The sequence below is a fragment of the Rhipicephalus microplus genome, chromosome 7 (genome assembly GCF_043290135.1).
Source record: "Rhipicephalus microplus isolate Deutch F79 chromosome 7, USDA_Rmic, whole genome shotgun sequence".
NCBI classification, from domain to species: Eukaryota; Metazoa; Arthropoda; class Arachnida; order Ixodida; family Ixodidae; genus Rhipicephalus; species Rhipicephalus microplus.
Window position 1 is genome coordinate 4081698 of NC_134706.1, and position 18275 is coordinate 4099972.

Here is an 18275-nt window from a genome sequence, read left to right on the forward strand (position 1 = left end):
TTTGAGCCACTCGCGCGATTCCCCATAGTAACGTCCGGCGTTTTTTTTTTTTTCCCGTGAATCAAATAGAAACGAACAAGCAGCATTTTATTGCGTTCCTTGATGCACGAAAGGTTCATTATTTAGTGCAGTTAGATCGATTACTAGTGATTAATTGTAGGCGGTCCATCTGATGTCACCGGGATCATTTTTATAATGTCCTACTGCGGCGCTTGTGTTCTTGTGCATTTACCTTGATTTCTCGGTACGTAGGGTACTGTTATTGATAATATTGTCGTTTTAGATGTCATACATTGAGCTTTCACTTTGACGTAAATTGTTACTTGACTTTAGTGTCCCTTTAACGTCACTCTTTTTCCTTAGCCATTCACACAGTGTGTGTCTATGCATGTACCGATACTGCGCCATTTTTCTGCTGTTTAGTTTTAAGGAGAAAGCCTCAGATGCGTCGTAGAGCTCCAAACCTGACCATCGATGGCGCCAACGTAAACATGAGGGGTCTAAACGTTATCGTGTGATGATGTTGCCCTAGGACGTTGAGGGTCGCCAAATTTTGCGACGCAATCACATAACACGACGTTATCACATAACACCGTCGATTGGCGAAAGATCGGCTGATCCCAGAAGTAATGCGAAACCATGTGATGTGCACAAATCTTCCAGTGCCTCCCATTCTGGAGGAAGTGCGAAACCACATTAAGAGCAGAAAGTTTTCGGTGTAAAGGAGAAAAAGAACCGCCAGGACTGTACGGAACGCACAGCACAGTCATCACAAAAGCTGGAAGAGCGGCCTTTCAGAGCCTTCTTTGAACACTATTTGGGTACCTGCTACAAGCATACTTGCAGGGCACCCTCTACGCCATAAATCATCATAATTCTTGTGTAGTAGGGAGGCATTCACTATGCCATCATTCGTAATTATTCGGTGAAGCGTGGTACCCGCTACACACTTGGAAGAAATTTCGCACCATTTTTTTATGCTTTGGATAACGACGATGAAGAATTATGCCTAGCACTATTGTAATGGGTCATGCAATTCGACAACCCACTCATTATGCAATTCAAATTGTGTGACGCCTGGCTATTTCTCTGCTGTTCTGAAGTGTTTATGAAACACATTAATGCGATTTATTTCCAGACATAAAGCCTGCCTAGGGTCACTTTGCCACGGAGTTCCAAGCACGGGCGTAGCTATGCGGTACAATGCTGGGCTGGCACGCAGGGGATCCGGGTTGTATTCATGTGCCATTGTTATTTTTCTTTACTTAGTTTTTTTTTCTCCCTTTGAACGATAGTTGTTGCGGACACCAGCGGCGGCGGACAACTACGGTGCACGCGACCTTTGCTGTGATCTTACAGCATGCAGCATTTGCTGTAAACATTTTTACACCAAATCTTTTTAAAAGGTGGTTTTAGCCTTCGAGTTGCTGTAGGAAAATGCATCATGGAGCGTACGAGCTTTTTGAAGCGAGGCTCCTCAGCAGGATGTGGGCTTGTCCGCGTTGTCCGTCGTAGCCACCCCTAGTAATCGGAGTGCTGAATAGATGGCGCTGCGGCGCTCACTCGTATAACCAGTTCGTTCACGTGTCAGCAATTCGAGAGCGGCGGGCGCGAGCTACGGCGCTCGCTCCCACAACCAGCTCGTTCAGCCGGCAGCAACTTTAGAGGGACGAGCGCGAGTTCATCGACGAAATGCTCAACCGAGACCTGGCCTTCACGTGGGGCTTTCCGAACACGGCGCAATGCCGGCGAAAACGCCGCAAGGACCTCTTTGCCGTGATTCGCCAGCAGGACAAACCGCACGCGTTGCTAACGCTTTCTACCGCGGAAGTACACTGGGACAGGCTCTTCGAAACTCTGGAACGGCTGAGGGTGGGATTCACTGTTTACCGATGTACCTCCGGAGCTTCACCCACTCATGATCTTTCACTCCGTGTAGATGCTCTGATATTTCTTTAATCGCATTAATTTTGTTACTGTTTCCTCCAGGAAAACAGGGGAAGGAGAAAGCGCTCACCTTTCCCCTTCTCGAATGATATGTCGGGTTTAACGTCCCAAAACCACCATATGATTATGAGAGACGCCGTGGTGGAGGGCACCGGAAATTTCGACTACCCGGGGTTCTTTAACGTGCACCCAGATTTGAGCACACGGGCCTTTTCGGTCGAGTGCATAAGACAACGCGCTTCCCCCTATAGGCGTACGCAGTGTTCCTCTTGGGGGGGGGGGGGCGTAGGTTTGTGTCAGCGCCCCCCTCCCTATTAACTAAATGTATGATGCAGACCTTGGGCCCCCCTCTCACGTGACTAGAAGGGGGCTATATTCGGTTGTTCTGAGCGATTGCGAATCATCTTTCTTTGACAGACAAGATGAAACTATTATAACTTCAATGTTACATGTGGCATGCTGGTGGTTACAACCGCGAGCAAAAGTACACGGACCGTTGCCGTCCGTACACCTCTGCTGTCTGCGCGGTGTAGTGGCCATCCGTTTGCTGTCGAGAGAATTTCTCGGATAAATTCCCTGAGAGTCTATGCTTTCGACAGCTACTCTGTCAGTGCAGTGCTCTCGACAGCGGGCGGATCGCGACTAAGGCCCAAACTCCATAAGCGCGAAAATGCACGCGACAGCGACGAGCGACGCGACGTAGATCGGCGTCGCGCGATCAGTCGCTAGCGCAGGCAAACCTCATTCACGCGACGGCTTCGGCGAGCGAATTCCACTGTTGCTGGCATGAGGCCGTCAACTCGCACCAAGAAAACCGCGTAGCGAGCGGTTTCCAATTTAAAAATAAGATATATTGTTGTGTAATGGAACGGAAAGTGTTTATTATTGCCTTGCAGCACTTTTTATATGCACATGCGTAATAAACATTGCGTTATTTTTTGTTGCGCCCACGTTCGATTACATCAATGAGGCGCTCATTGTACGCGTTGCGCTCATCGCCGTTGGCCGTGAAAACAACCGGCAGTACGTCACTGATTTATATCCTTTTCCGGTTTTTTTCTATTGGCTGCTTGAGCCCAGCACTTCCGGGCGATGAGCGACGGTTTCCAAATCTGGAGAACCGAGCGATCGCGCGAAAATGAGTACGCGACACGTCGCGCGACCGCCCTGTTTCGTCGCTCATAGCGTCGCTCGTCGCTGTCGCGTGCATTTTCGCGCTTATGGAGTTTGGCCTTAAATGGCGACTGCGGCACGCGCTCCCGTGGTCCACGAACTTTTGCTGACGGGTGCATGCATATATCCAGATGTAGTGGTTGTCCTGTCTTTTCGTTCCTTTGGTGCCTTGTCTCCATGCGCTGCTTCGCACGTAAACATGTGAACCCTATAGGGGTTGGTGGCCTCCACTTCCCTTGCACCCTCCCCTCCACGTGCACACGTCTACTAGAGGAAGCGATGTGTGGCCAGCGTAGGATGGTCACACAACAGAACACCTACACCTATCACACCGTGGTTCACATTCGATTCCTTCTGCGTGGAATGGCGGATGTGACAGCGACTTGCACCCCTCCCCCCCCCTCGATGGGAGGGTCGGCACGCAAGCTCCCTGCAATCACGCCCCGCACGTACTGCACACACACACACGGGGGGGGGGGGGGGGGGGGCTCTTGCACTGTACCGGCCGCGGCGGCCGTTGCGCCGCAAAAAGTGGGCGAGCGTGTGCCGTATCGATTCGGAGCCCAGGGTGCCACCACGCGTTCTGGTTCGCACCCCCCCAGCCTATCTGTCCCTGGTAATTCTCTCACTCACCCACACACTTCTTAGCACGGCGCCCTCGAACACCCTCTCTTGGCCGCGACCTTCGATGCAAACGGGAATCACGTCCAGCCGACCCCCGCTTGGCCGTCACCCAGTCAGGGGGAGGGCGATAGACCGCGGCCCAGTTAAACGCACTCCGGTCGACCTTACACGCTCTGTCGGGCACACACCGTTCAAATTCAATGCTGTCTCTCTCGGTCATGGTACCTTATCAGCTTTTGCGCCACAATTCCTTCGCTCCGTTATCTGTATAGGCTTCATATAGTTGCGAGCATAGCCATGCGCACGAAGGGGGAAAGTAAAGTCTGCGCTTTACGTTTTCTGAGTCGGACCTACCCCCCTACCCCCCCCCCCCAAAAAAAAAAACATGTTTGATCCCTCCGTCATTAGAATCGGTAGAACACGAAAACAAAACGTGTCCTTACAGTAGTTTCAAGTTTTCTGTACGTTGATATAAGACAGCTTGCGCAATGTCTATTGCTCTTTCTTAGCTAACACTATCATTCTTCAAACGTGGATGCATCTACGTTAACGCTTAATCAAACATCTCCATACCAACGACTAACATCCATCAGGTATGATGAAACGAACCCTTGCGGTCGTATGTGAGTGCGGAACCAGAGAAAGTGATATGACAACTACAAAAATTGGCAGATCCCACGTACTGTGGGAATCGATGGTATGCGAAGCCCGAATGAAAAAGGTTGATATGTCACATTGAAATCAGCACAACGTTACGAAGCGAATGTAAATTATACCATACATGACTTCCATGTCATTGTCATCATGTTTGTGCCTGGCATTTGAGTTCAATTCACCTCACGCAATACAAAATTTGGTATATGTGAAGCAAGCTAAATGGCCGCTAGTGTGCTATGAGCGTATCGTGTAAGTCCCATGTTTTACATGACACGCATGTAGTGATTATCATGTTTGCACTAGTCACATACCTTCGTAATCTAATCAAGTCACGTAATAGCAAACTTGGTATATATGAAGCCTGCGAAACGACCACGAGCACATAATAAGCGCGGCATGTCGTCGTCTTCTTATATGAAATTCATGTTATGATTATCATGTTTGCACCAGTCTTATACCTTCGTCAGTCATTCATGTCACGTAATACCAAATATTGTATATGTCCGCAGGCGCATCGTTGGCGTGGCATGTAATAAAGCTTTAACATGACACGCATGTTATAAATATCATCACTGAACGTGTCATTTACATTAGTCATCAATTCTCGTTCCGTAATACCAAATTTGGTATAAGTGCAGCTAGCGAAACGGCCGCCAGCGCATCATGAGCGTGGCATGTAGTCATGTTGTTACATGACACGCATCTCATGATTATCATGTTTGCACCAGTAACATACCTTTGTTATCCATTCATGTCCCATAATACCAAATATGGTATATGTGAAGCTAGCGAAACGAATACGAGCGCATCATGAGAATGGCATGTAGTCATGTTCCAACATGACACGCATCTCATGATTACGGCGTCGGCGTCATTCGTGGTGAGCGAAAAGTCATCTTTGCATGACCGAAAAATTAAAAAAGATGCAAAAAATAAATAAATATTGACAAATTCCAGGTCAAGTAGGAATCGAACCCGGGCCGTTTCCGTGGCAAGCGGGTGTTGTATACAACACAGCCACGCCCCCCCCCCCTTTTTTTTTTATCACGGTATTTGCCTCTGGGCTTTTGAATAGAGTGAAAATAACTAGATATGCTTGGAATCGCAGTGAAAGTTACGTTCATATTTTACAAACACACGCGCGTCCTGTATACCCAATACAACATGAAATATTGCAGTAATGATGTGTGGTACAAACGCACTTTGCTCTGTGAACGATTTCACTGATTGACTTAGAGACGTGTTGTACGAGGTTCCTTTTAACGCTATAGCGTTAAAGAGCTCGTTTTGCAGAAATTCTGGCGTCGGCGTCAGAGTTGTCAATTCTAAGCGACGAATGATCGAGAACGATTCAAATAAAATTAATTTTATAAAATCCTGGACCAGCGGGGACCTAACCAGGGTTGTTTGGGTTTAAGTGGCGTTCGAACCCGAGTCGTTCTCGTGGCAAGCGGATGTTCTACCACACGGCTACGCCTCTTTTTTTTCCTTTAATGCACGAAATCATCACCAGTGAACCAGTGAAGCACGCACAACATACTTCATCAGAAGTCAGGCAAACACACACAAGCGTCAAGAAGGGGAAGCTAGTCCGGAACGGCGTCAAAAGACTCAACAACACTGCGCACTTGAGCAGCTGCTTCTCGAAAAACGGATCTCGTCGACCGTGGTGGCTCCACGTGTCTATCGATCATGCGACTTTTCCATAATGAATGAAGTCCCAACAACATAAACAGGTCATTGATTGATGATTGATATGCGGTGTTTACCGTCCCAAAAACCACCATATGATTATGAGAGACGCCGTAGTGGAGGGCTCCGGAAATTCCGACCACCTGGGGTTTTTTTAACGTGCACCCAAATCTGAGCACACTGGCCTACAACATTTCCGCCTCCATCGGAAATGCAGCTACCGCAGCCGAGATTCGAACCCGCGACCTGCGGGTCAGCAGAGTACCTTAGCCACTAGACCACCGTGGTGGGGCATTAACATGTCATAAGGAGTATTATCAGTCAGACTCTTTTCGAATGGGAGGCACCTAGTACCATGAGCTGTGATTGGAAGTTCTTTTCGTATTGTTCTTTTAAGAATGTCCGCCTCTGCTAGTAAAAACAGTGAAGATAACTTGATCTATTTGTAAATGCAGTGAAAGAAGCTTTCATGCTTGACAAGCACACGTACGCGGTTTGTATACATGCTTCACAATGCAACATGAAATATTGCAGTAACAATGCGTGGTACAAGCGTCCATTGCCAACGGGCATCAACGTATGTGATTATCATAATGGCTCCGTGGTTGAAAGCCGGTACCCCGCTACAAAAGGCACACACGCTACTGTGCCCATTTCCTTAAAGCCACGTAGTGGGAGCATAGCAATTTCGAAAAGGCTTCATGCACCGAGTGTTTCACCCTATAGGATGTCGCAATTGCGTTCAACTCCCAAAGGCGAAGCTTAAGGGTCCCCTAATTTTTAGCTGCTGTCGCTCCAGCGCACTACAGAAGAGCCGCTGTGTTAACCAGAGATTATTGAAAAATAAAATGTTGCTAACCGGAGGTTCGCATTCTAAACTATTTTGAGATTGTCGAGAGTGTAAGTGCACGTCAATGGTCGATGAATGCGCAGTTTTGCAGACGCACGGGTATGAATAAACGCGTCTAATGATTGAGGCATGGCACATCGATAAAAGTGGTAGTAAATGCTTAGCTAATATTCGATTGATTCGCATAATAAAAAAAATCAAATGCCTTAAAGGCCCCTAAATAGCCCCTCAAAGTATCAAAAACGTAAGCGATATTTGGAATTTAAGTTTTCGAATAGCGTACGCAAGACTTTACGCACGCTATTCGTTGCGGTCACTGCGCATGCGTCATAACGGTGACCACCGTTCGCGTTTGCGGTTTACCAGCGAAAAATCCGAAATAGCGCGCGGCCCGCAAAGTCCCTTTGCGGTGAGCGAGCGTGCTGCGAGTGTGCGCTAGCGTCCCCGCAAACGCTATTCGTTCGCGTGCACAAACGCTATACAAAACACATATGACGCTCATACGAAAACGCTAAGCGCGCGCAACGCCCGCCTACAGCGTACGCTATTCGAAAAGTTCCTTTTCCGTATTTGGGGCACAATTTATTACGCCAGTAGCTTGGTCGCATGACGTGCGGATGAAAGCTTTGCATAGGTCGATATGCGAGAGATATCAGATGCGAATTGTTTCCTATCCTGCTTTTCCATGCTGCTGCATGCCCGCGCTGCGTACAGTCTCGCACAACTGTTGCGCGCGATAAACTGATTTTTCTGCGGCTGCGCAAGCGGATATATCAGTGTGCAGTCGAAAAGCACGAAATCCTGACTGGCTGAACGCTCCGTGCTGACCTTCCGCGTGTTTAAAGAAGAAATAAATGGCGAGAAAGAAAGTACAGTTGGGCCTTTGAATTCGGCATGGCTTAGGGGCCCTTTTACGTAGAGCAGCACTCGTGAAGGATTGACAGGTTCGCCTCCTGCTTGGGTATGCACGCAGATAAGTTCACGCACCTTCTTTCTTTTCCGTTTTTGTGCGATTCTCCAGTTCTTTTGTCGGCGTTTGTGGTGTCTGGACTAGTTCGTTGCGTCCGTGTTTACACGCCATGTCTTTCAGAATGAATACTTGCCAACTGTAACAGCTCTCTTTTACTATTTTGAGATCTTCCTGTGGATGCACAGTCTCGCAGGGAAATTGTTGGTCAATTCTCAAATTTGCCACTTTTCTGAGTAAGCCTAATTAGTTATTTCCAAATACCGCTGGCCGTAACAGAGTGAGTAGTGCAACAGTGCACATAACAAAAATAAAAACTAACACAGCAAATTTTCGATGGAGGCGAAAACGCTGTAGGTACGTGTGCTCAAATTTGGGTGCACGTTAAAGAAGCCCAGGTGGTCGAAATTTCCGGAGCCCACACTATACGGCATCTCTCATAACCATATGTGGTTTTGGGACGTTAAAACCCCCACATATCAATCAAATAAATCAACAAACACGGCAATATTCCACATGAAACAAATACAAAACTGCTTGTGACGTGTTCGTAACTGACATATTTCTAACAACGTGAAAATGATGTCTCGTGCGATACAATTACTGTTTGATGTATTTGAAAACAACATGGCAATCACTGAACAATACTTATGTATTAAAATTCATTCCGAAGACGATGTCCCTAATTTGAATGGGATCGGCAGGTATAGGTCTCAGTATTGATCGGTATAAATTTAGAAAAAAAAATACGGCTGAGATGTAATACAAGAAGTATTAATTTTATAAAGACAAAAATGCAGCTCCAGGTGCCACGGTATAGGTTTCCCTATCTCAAGCAGCGCCTTATTAGAAAGTAAGTTTGCGGCTAGAGAATCTGCCCCGATTTTCAAAGCACACAGCGAAAGAATCCTACCACCCATACGCACCTTCACCTTGGTTCACTTCTCTTCGTGCGAAACCCGATGAAATGAGGCGCGAATGTTTCAATGAGACTTAGGCTTATTCTCAATTCGATCAGACAGACTGCCGGTGAACATGTCTGTCCCAGAGAAGACATGGACGGCGTTGCGCAATGAACTCAGACCGTCCCGTATCGGGAAAAACGGGATGCGCGCGGCGATCAAGTCTACAGCGCGGACGAATCGAAGCACAAAACGAATCGTGTTCGACTCACCTCATGGCGAACACGAGGACCGCCTTGCTGAGCGAAACAATCTTTCCGAGCCGCATTTGGCGCCGCAGAGACACAAGAGAAAGAGCAACTTGTCGCCCAAGCAAACCAGAAGCGAAATCTGCGGAAAACAAAAACCTCGCAGCGTCGTGAACGCGCCTAGCGGAGATCTCTTGAACTACTTTGGCGCTAGAAATACGGCCTTCAAGATGGCCAGCTCCTAAATATTCTCGAAGTCTGTTGATCTGCTTGTTAACCGCTAGGCAGCAATAAACAGCACCAATATGAAACAGAAATCTGGAACAACGCGCGAAATACGTGGATCTTCTTTCTCATATGTTTGAAACGTCTCGGTTATTCTGAAATCGTAACGAAACAAAAGTGTTACCAAGTTTGACGTTTGCGCCATTTACAGCAAAACACAAACTGAAGTTCGAGCATACCTGCCTTACATGTACACAATATTAGTATTTACTTTTCCACCTAGGTAGCGCAATCACTTTTTAACCACACTTTTGAGGCACGTTTATGGAGAAGTCCTGACGTGCATGCCACGTAGAGTGCTTTGCGTGGCTCGGAATCCGAAAGCTAAATCCAAGGGTGCTTTGAATAACGCTCGTTGTGATTTTCGCGGCTGTTCTTTCTTCGTGGTTTGTTCGTTTCCGGATTGCGACTTCCTTTTCTCTCGATGTGTTTCCGGGAAGGAAACGCAATGCACGCTAGCGAGAAAGCCGGTGAGCGGGCCAGCATTTCGTGGATAAAAATACCGTTTTCCGAAGAGGGCATGTACATGTATACATTCGATCGAACCCCGCCGCCATCCCCGCACTAGTTCCCGTCATCCACTAAATTATGCACGAGGTACGAAAACTTTGACACGAGATTCGGCGAAAGATCGAAGCATGTTGATTAGCCAAGCGGGAAAAGAAAGTTCGAAGTCAGCGCAGGCAGCTCATAAATTAGGCTCTTGTTCCACAAACGAATCGGCGACGCCGTCAGTAAGCATGCAAGTTTACAAAACGTGCTTTAAACAACCAGCCAGCCAATGCTGACTACGGCGTATGAAGGAGCTAGGCGCACAGGCAGCTTAATGGCAGATATCATAACACATTACTTATCGTCTCACTTTCAGAAGTATGTCCGTAACAGCATTCTCAACTATAAGTGGCGCTTCACACAAATGCATTTGCTTTGTAACTCATTCTAGAAAACACCAATACTTCGTCATCACGGAGAACGTTATTTTGATGAGTTAATGGTAATTATGTCCCTGAAATGAAACTTAGCTCTAGTTGCTCGGTGATATGTGCGCAGTACGCATGACTTTTGATTGTTTGTAATTGCAATGTAATTATATGTGTCAGAGCAACAACAACTTAATGTCTCGCTAGACTGCCTCAGTTGAACTAAACATCGTCTGCTACAAAAGCTCCGAAACGATTACAGCGCCGTCACTGGTTACCAATGCCATCTTAAAAACAAAACAAAAGCAAAGCCTCCAAAGTTTTCATGAGCTGACAATCTCAAGGGCTCATTCAATCAAATTATTATTTATGCCAAAATAAATAGATTGTAATTTTTTACAATTCCGCTAGAGTGAAAATAGCAGTGTATTTTGCGTGGCCAGTTACAAAAAGATTTTCCCATCGTCATCGTTAAAAAATAACCTGATTCAAATAAAAAACATGGCCTCCAAGATGTACACGTATTTACTGTCTCAAAAATTTACGTACGCAGTTATGCACAAGTATGTGTAAAAAATAACAGCATAACTTTGTAGTATTTTGTTGCAGTAAATCAGTTCAGCATATACTGCGAAAAAAATACAAAATTCTTAATAAATTACATCCCCAAGAAAACTAGAAATAAATGGCTATTATTTATTTAAAATCTTTGTTATTTTACAATTTATTTGAGCAGTATATTACGTGTCAAGAATACAAGTTATTTAAACCTAATATAATTTTTCAGTTTAGAGCGTAAACTATTGCAGCACCATTGTCGGTGAGCAATGACAAGACGCAAAAAAGCATGACCTCCAAGATGCATGTGTGCCAGCAACTCTAAAAGTTACAAAGAAAAGCACATAATATTTTAATTTTGATTTGTTATTATATTACTTGTCAAGAAAACAAATTGTCAGAGCCTTTTTTTTCCAAATTTAGTCGTCAGCTTAAAATACTGCAGCACTGTTTTCGATAGGCAATCTCATAAGACGTAGAAAGCATAGCCTCCAAAATCGTAAAACCTTGAGAATTTCAAAAGCCATAAAACATAAAGTCCCACAATATAAGCAAGTATTATTTTGTGTTTTCCTGAACAATTCAAATACTTGTCAGGGCGACACATTATTAGCACTTACTAGTGATTTTGTTGCTAGTAGCGTAAAAATTGCAGCAATAATGATGATGATGATGGTGTTTGTGGTCGTCCTTTTTGTATTGGGTAGGTACCTTGTGGTGTCCGGACCAGAACAGTAAAATTAATGAACTATCACAAAATTACACATCAAAAAGTTACAACAGCTTACAATGGTCGCAGCAATGGATTGTCGTTGATGATAAAAAAAGCAATTTAAAGCATGGCCTCTAAGATTTTTACAGGCAGCCAGTCTTGAAGGCTTATTTTCTTACTATGCTACGCTTGAAGGCTTCAAACCATATGCTTCAATCATGTTTTACACTTGTTTTGAGTAATATATTGCGTGCCGCGAAAACAAAGTATTAGTGATAAGTTTTTAAATTTTTTTTTGGTAGCGTTTGAATGTGTTTGTTACGACAAGTGTTAGGTTGTTTATATTGGGTAAATGATGCGTGAGCGAAAATGAAGAAAGTAATACACACATGTGCACCCGCTGCAATAACGGGACTTTGTGTTCGAAGCTTGCGCTGCTAGGCCGATTTGTTATTGTATCTATTGCGGCACACAGAACTCGTACGCCGCAACTTCAACGCAAGATTTTGAGCTCTCGCGCTGGCAAACGTAGGTGCGGCATTCAAAATCATGGCTCCCGTGATCGCAAACCATGCTCGTAAGTTTCCTCTGCGTTACCGACGTGGTTTGATCACAAACGTAATTTATTTACGCGATGTATATCCATTCAAGTTTGCAAAGCGTTCGAAAACACAATGAAGTTGATAGTGAAGCTTAGTGGGGTCATATAGCTACAATAGTGGCCAGCAGAGCATCTCCGGCGTGGTCTAGTGGCTAGGATATCTGGCTTTCACCCAGAAGGCCCGGGTTCGATTCCCGGCGTCGGAACGTTGTGGTCTCATGGTGTAATGGTTAGCACTCTGGACTTTGAATCCAGCGATCCGAGTTCAAATCTCGGTGAGACCTCTTTTTACTTCCCTGCATAAATAAAGCATGTTGAAATTGTGGGACCTTGCCGAATGTAGGTGCCGCGCCTATTTTTTCGAGTAGTTAAAGGTACTTTTGCGTAAAGCATGTTGAAATCTTGAGACCTTGCCGAATGTAGGTGCCGCGCCTATCTTTTCGGGTAGTTAAACGTACTTTTGCGTAAAGCATGTTGAAATCTTGAGTCCTTGCCGAATGTAGGTGCCGCGCCTATCTTTCCGGGTAGTTAAACGTACTTTTGCGCAGCTGAACCTAAATTCACGGTATTGTTAGCTTTTTTTTTTTTTTTTGAGTGATGCACAAGTTGTCTAGCATAGATCCGGTGCACGGTGCATGATCTAGGCACTTAACTTAGATTGCGGTCAGCCCGAATCATGATCGAATCATTTTATCGCGAATGGCTCAAAGGCAAATAAACTGTCGATCCAGCTGCGTGCAGTTGTGTGAGCAGCCTGGTCTCATGTTGTAATGGTTAGCACTCTGGAAGTGTGGCAGCTTGGACTAGTTGGTATGGCATGACGATAGTTATAGCACGAGAACAAAATGGCGACACAGACATAAGAAGGACAAGAAAGACAGTTATAGCGCGAGAACAAAACGACGACACAGAGACAAGAAGGACACGAACGACACCAGCGCTCGTGTCTTTCGTGTCCTCCTTTTCTCTGTGTCGTCGTTTTGTTCTCGCGCTATAACTATCGTCATAGCACTCTGGACTTTGAATCCAGCGATCCGAGTTCAAATCTCGGCGAGACCTTTATTGCTTTTTATCTTTTTGTGCTTCTCAAACTGTCTTTTTCTCTCCTTTTTTTTTTTGTTGCATTTGGGTGCGTTTCCTTATGAGGTGAGCCACGATGTATGTTTTTGCTGCTTTTCTTCTCTTATGGATATTAGGTTTCTGAGATTCAGTACTACTTCTCCTGTATATATGTCAGAAATATGTTTTCTGGAGTATCTACATCCAAGTCGGTGCTTTGTAAACAACTGCATCATTTCACAGTGTCGCCACATAATTAAAAGAAATTCTCCATCATGTTCACAATCGTAATCACCTTCGTCACGCTGCTTTTGGTTAATAAATAATTTGGTGGGAGTTGGCTTTCAGTTTTCTGGTTCTTCGTCTCAAATTTATTATTTAATGAAAACGGAGAGATAAAGGCTGTACAAACAAATAGAAATAAACTTGCGTAGGTGGTACTGGTGAGCTAGTTGCATATGCATTATCTTGAGAAAACCAGCACAACAATCTCAGTACCTGTGCTGCACGCATTCACGTTTAGCTGTCCATATTTTGTGAGCTTTTGCACTGGTGTTCTAAAGAATATATTTAGCTGTCTCTACAGAGGGCTATTGCCACAAAATAATTTGAGCATTGTCAATTTAATATCTTTATCAGTTTACATTTAAACACCCCTGCTATCTAATAGCCAAGACACTGAAAACTGCCATCTAGTACTAGCACTGTTAATGTAATCTAGAGTATCTGTATCTTCACAAAGAAGATAGTGAGGTTACATAGGTTTGGCCACGTTCATACTCCATTTCACCATCCAGCTGTAGTCGGCATGAAACACTGCAATGATGTCACACCTCTTCAGAGTACTTCACGATGCTCCTTTTATTGCATTCTATGCTACATGCTGAAAGCATTAGTACAACAGTTATGAAGCGTGGAAGCTTGGGCAAGTTGGTAGGACATAACTGAATGCAGGAACAGCACAATTTAGAAGTAGTTACTTCGTAACTACGGAAGCGAAAAAAAAAAAAACAAGGACAGAAAAGAGCACCGACTTTCAACAAAGATTTAATATCGGAGTGGTGTACATATATAGGCGAAAAATGAGAAAATTGGGCATGCGTAGAAGGGTAAATGTGTAAGTTGCCCATCGGTTGCGTTGTTGCAAAAGGAGATTGCGTATCTCGATCTTTTTTAAGTTACATATGTATTTGTTTTTCAGCCCATTCAACAAGAGACAAGAGTTTTGCTGACATTGTATCGCAGTGGTTGTTCCTGCACCCCCGAGTAATTCAATAAACAAAATAGCTCAGTGGTGCGATGATTGGCAAATGACTATAAACATTGACAAAACTGTATTTATGTCCATTACCAACAAGGTGTAAGTTTTATTTTCAATACCATTTTAATAATGTGCCACTACAAAGGGTTAACCAGTACAAATACCTTGGTATCACAATTTCATCTGATCTTAGTGGGACAGAGCACGTGCGTCAAGTGTCCAAAAAAGCGATGAGCAAATTATTTTTTATTAAAAAGGCCCCGTCATTTGCCACACATGAAACGAAGCTTGCTTACGTCACATTTGTCCGCCCGGTCTTAGAATATGCTAATATTGTGTGGTTTCCTCACACTGTGAGTAGTATCGCTATACCGGAAAGGGTTCAGCGGAAAGCAGTGCGCTTTATCTTCAACAGATACGGGTGCAACGACTCACCTACTGCTTTACTACATCGTGCTGGTCTAGCCACCCTTGACAGTCGTGCAAAGGTTTTCCGGCTCAAATTTCTTTATCTACTTTTACACAGATCATTCCGCATAAATCCAGATCTTTACTAGAGCTTTCGAGACACCAGACCGACGAGGCGAAGCCATGCATGGGAACTCGAAGAATACTCATTTAGTAATAATACTTTTTTCTATTCGTTCTTCCCGCACGTAATTCGTGAATGGAACACACTGAATCCAGTCATTACACAGCAGCCAACATTAGAGAACTTTATGAAATTAATTGAAGGCACTGATCTATTCTAACTTATTTAGCATGTACAGTGATCACCTGTTTTTCTTCACACGGTCCTTCCTGTTTCCAATTGTCATACTAAAACACTTGCCTGCATATATTTATTGTTTAATAAGGTTCCTTGATAACAATACTCGATCTGTGTTTTCTTCTTTCTGTGCTTAGTTTCTTCTCGACTCCTGTTTTTTGTTAGTGTACCATTGGGGTACTTCGTACTTGGTTATCGTTCAAATAACTATGTATGATTGTTCTATGCCGTAATGCTGTGTTCAGTGATTATGTGTTCTTTATTATTCTGCTTTTTCTTGATTCAAACGTCGAAAGTTGTGACAGTGATGCTCACCCCTGTAATAATCCCCGTGGGGTGATTGACAGTATTCTGTAAATAAATAATAAATAAATAAAAGTTCCAGTAAAAAACTTTTTCTCGGAAACACGTACCGCATAAGAGGATGTTCCAGTTATGTATTTAATAAATGAAGAGGTCTATTCTTTTGCTTCAGGTCGAGTTTTGCACTCTGGCTTTACAAAGTAATAGTCTTTAATATTTCTCGGCATATATTTTGGATCAGCACACCCCCGTGTTGCGCAGTAGACTCGACCTTTACGTAGCAGCTAAAGCGACTAAGAAAACTACCGACAGTCTCTACAGCTGTTCTGCCAGCAAGGCACATGTACACAAACAGGTGGCTCCTTAATTTGACTTGCAGTACTCAATTGATAGAAAAAGTTTCAGCCACAAGCCACACAGTACTTATAGTTCCAAGCATTTAGTAGTATTCCTTTTGGATCTTTATGCCCCATTAGCACATCAGACACAGCTACAAATAAATCTCGAAAAAAACAAGGAATTTAGTGTTTTCATGGATATGAAGCAGTTTTATTGCGACTGGCACACCTTCTGTCTGCGACGGCATTCATCACACAGCCAATTTCAAATCGTGCCAAGCCTCGTATACAGCAGCTTGCTTTATACGGCACGTTGTGTTAGCTACACAGTGCCTGCCCATCAAGGTCGGGATATTCTTCAGAAACTTTGAGCCCAATTCATTTGCCATTATTAGCTAAAGCAATTTAATGTTGTGGCCCTGCATGGCTCAGTCTAATCACAAGACTGTACCACCAAGCACGATTCCTGTGGTAATTAATGATCAAGCTATGCTTCCCTAACAATTATTTTGGGAAGCTTTTTCTGCATTTTATGTATCCCAGGTTCACTTGCAATGTACATTCACTCGATTAGGATGAAACGCAGAGACCAAGCTCTTAATTTTAGAACTGCTGACACACACAGCAAGAGGAAGTGTGATGCACTGTGGCAGAAAACCTCGTCTTTCATCTGTGTATTAAGAAATAATGAAGTTTTTGTAATCTCCAATCTCTTTTGCCAGGGCTTGTCGCGGGGACCCCAGAGGCAATTTGTGGCCAGAAGATTCCTGGAATGAGAAACCCTCCCGCCAGAGCATTGAAGGACTCTGCTCCCGCCTAGGGCAACCCAGAGCTGTAGCGCTCAGAAATGCCAGTGCAGAAATATAAAAGTTTATTTCTTTCATTCACTATGTGCTACAGGCTTGTTGACGATTGCTATTAGCAATGTACAATTTGCTAACTTCAGCTGGGTCAGGATCTTGCACACATTCTAGAGACAAATGGCAACTTTCACCATGTGTGATCAATTGCAGGTCACACTTGTAATGGTTGGAGATCTTGGCGTTAGCACGGGCAGACTTACCTGTATGCAGGTGCCACAAGACAGAAGGCTAAAACATGCGTTTAGTCTAGAGCATTGTAAGCACAGGTTTAAAATTAATCTTTCACATGCTCAGTAAGCGAGAAAGATGAGACAGGCATGAGAGTTAGCAACAGATTGGCATTACTGAGCTAACATACATGCAAAAGCTAGAAAATATCTTGGCTGTGTTCTCTTGCAGCCTTGTACTCTTATTTTAGTTGCTGTCTGGCTCACCAGTGGGCCATACGTCTATTAGCTGTACTGTGACCCACCTGTAGGTTATGGCGTCTAACACTGGCAAGTTATAACTTCATGCAACGAAAATTGTACCGTTGCATTCATGTGGGATGAAGTTTTCGCATCAGCAAATAGATGAATGGCGTTAACATCGTGGCCGCATAGAAGAACAAGTCGAAACCCACCAGCAACTTCTCAATGTTAGCCATTGACATCTTCAGCGTTAGACAACAAAGAATCTTCAGAATGTTAGCCGTTTTTCAAGTTTCCTTAGAGACTGTCAACCAATTTTTATGCCACCTGTTCTCTTTAGTGCAATAGAAAGCTTATTAATCAGTGCCTAACCATGGCACGGCAACACGAAAAATCCCCAAATTTTTATGAAGTGAATTACGACGAGTAGACCTGCCCACTCAAGCATATAAATTAGTGACGAGTGTGTACAGTATGTACAATGTTTCATTGGTCATAATTTGTATATTGTCCTGTATCGTTGACTGTTCCTACATTCTGCTTTGTCTTACTGTTTTGTGGTCCGTTAAAAGTAGAGCCAATGATTCTTTAATGGGATCTGACCTGAAGATGGCATAGACGATAACAGTTTTCTTCATATTTAGGTATTTGTAGGGAAGAGTCTTCTGGGTACTTCAAACACGTGTAAATGTTTCATTTCTTGACTGGGCTGGACTTGTACAAGGGCTTACTTATCAACTTTCGCTTTATGCTGCGTTGTCGGGTACACTAGGAAGGCATTCACCGATTTCTGAACGTCTATCGGGACGTTCAACACTCGACTTTGGTTCCGCATTGCCCATTGACGCGCGTTAAATGCCCGATGCTGATGAACGGGAGTTGCGGACCCTTTATTAAGTGCTTCACGAGCTCTCCTTTCCAAGGTAGCTTGCCGTCTGCGTAGACATTCAGCAGACACATGCCGCGCTCTCACATCCAGTGTAGTAGCTTATCGGCAATGCCACTGCTTCCTGAACTCTCACCTCTGGGCTAACTTCTGCATAAGCCTTTTCCTTTCGTGAGTGACAGCGCGTTCACGTTCCTTTTCATTCAAGGCAAAAAAAAAAAAAAAAAAGATGCACTAACTTTTTGTCATC

General features: G+C 44.2%; 1 protein-coding gene, 1 long non-coding RNA gene and 2 other non-coding genes across 4 annotated transcripts in view; 3 read left to right on the forward strand and 1 right to left on the reverse strand.

The window, feature by feature from the left end:
• The window catches only part of LOC142761751 (uncharacterized), a 20759-nt gene extending 11580 nt beyond the window's left edge, over positions 1-9179 (reverse strand). The window contains exon 1 of the mRNA XM_075868493.1: positions 9085-9179. The gene's annotated coding sequence lies outside the window, so the exon portion shown is untranslated. The remainder of the gene's footprint in view (positions 1-9084) is intronic.
• Positions 9180-11963: 2784 nt separating this feature from the next.
• Positions 11964-16760, forward strand: LOC142767226 (uncharacterized). Its single transcript, XR_012884786.1, has 2 exons — positions 11964-12112; positions 16589-16760. It is a non-coding gene; the product is annotated as an uncharacterized LOC142767226 (long non-coding RNA).
• Positions 12271-12342, forward strand: TRNAE-UUC (transfer RNA glutamic acid (anticodon UUC)). Its single transcript has one exon. It is a non-coding gene; the product is annotated as a tRNA-Glu (tRNA).
• On the forward strand, positions 12349-12420 carry TRNAQ-UUG (transfer RNA glutamine (anticodon UUG)). The gene has a single exon. It is a non-coding gene; the product is annotated as a tRNA-Gln (tRNA).
• Positions 16761-18275: the final 1515 nt, after the last annotated feature.